The following is a 1,222-nucleotide window of genomic DNA, read 5'->3' as shown; positions in this document are numbered from 1 at the left end:
AAAAAAAAAAAAAAAGAACTGATGGCACTGAAGGAAGAGGTCCAAGCTGCATTGAAGGAATTGGCAAAAAAGAAGGCTCCATGAACTGGTGAAATACTCATTGAGATGCTTCGACAAACAGATGCAGCACTGGAGTCATTCACTAGTTTATGCCAAGAAATTTGGAAAACAGCTACGTAGCCAACCAACAGGAAGAGATAGATATTTATGCCTAATCCGAAGAAAAGTGATCTAACAGAATTCAGAAATTATTGAACAATATCATTAATATCACACACAAGTAAAATTTTGCTGAAGATAATTTAAAAATGGTTGCAGCAGGACATTGACAGGGAATCAACAGAAATTCAAACTGGATTCAGAAGAGGGCAGAGAATGAAGGATATTGTTGCTGATGTCAGATGGATCTTGGCTGACAGCAAAGAATACCTGTGTTTTATTGACTATTCAAAGGCATTTGATTGTGTGGATCATAACAAATTATGGATAACATTGCAAAGAATGGGAATTCCAGAACACTTAGTTGTGCTCATGAGGAACTTGTACATAGACCAAGAGACAGGTGTTTGAACAGAACAAGGGGTACTGCAGGGTTTAAAATCAGGAAAGGTGTGCATCAGAGTTGTATCCTTCTACCATACTTATCCAATGTGTAAACTGAGCAAATAATGCAAAAGCTGGACTATATGAAGAAGAACGCAGCATCAGGATTGGAGGAAGAACCATTAATAACCTGAAATAGGCAGATGACACAACCTTGCTTGCTAAAAGTGAAGAAGGCTTGAAGTGCTTACTGATAAAGATCCAAGACTTTTGATCTTTGATAAAGATCACAGCCGTTAGTAGGGATTGCAATTCCATAAAGAAAACAAAAATCCTCACAACTGGACCATTAAGCAACAGCATGATAAGTGGAGAAAAGATTGAAATTGTCAAGGATTTCATTTTACTTTGATACACAATCAATGCCTATGGAAGCAGCAGTCAAGAAATCAAACGACTTATTGCATTGAGAAAATCTGCTGCAAAGGAACTCTTTAAAATGTTTAAGAGCAAAGTGTTACTTTGAATACTAAGGTGCACCTGACCTTAGCCATGGTATTTTTAATTGCCTCATATACATGTCTGGTAGCATAGTGGCTAAGGCACTTGACTGCTAACCAGAAGGCTGACGGTTCAAACCCACCAGCCACTCCTCGGAAGGAAGATGGGGCAATCTACT

This window comes from Orycteropus afer, unplaced genomic scaffold (assembly GCF_000298275.1).
Source record: "Orycteropus afer afer isolate SDZICR_OR568_19922 unplaced genomic scaffold, OryAfe1.0 scaffold00261, whole genome shotgun sequence".
Taxonomy (NCBI): Eukaryota; Metazoa; Chordata; class Mammalia; order Tubulidentata; family Orycteropodidae; genus Orycteropus; species Orycteropus afer.
This window is presented reverse-complemented; position numbering follows the sequence as displayed.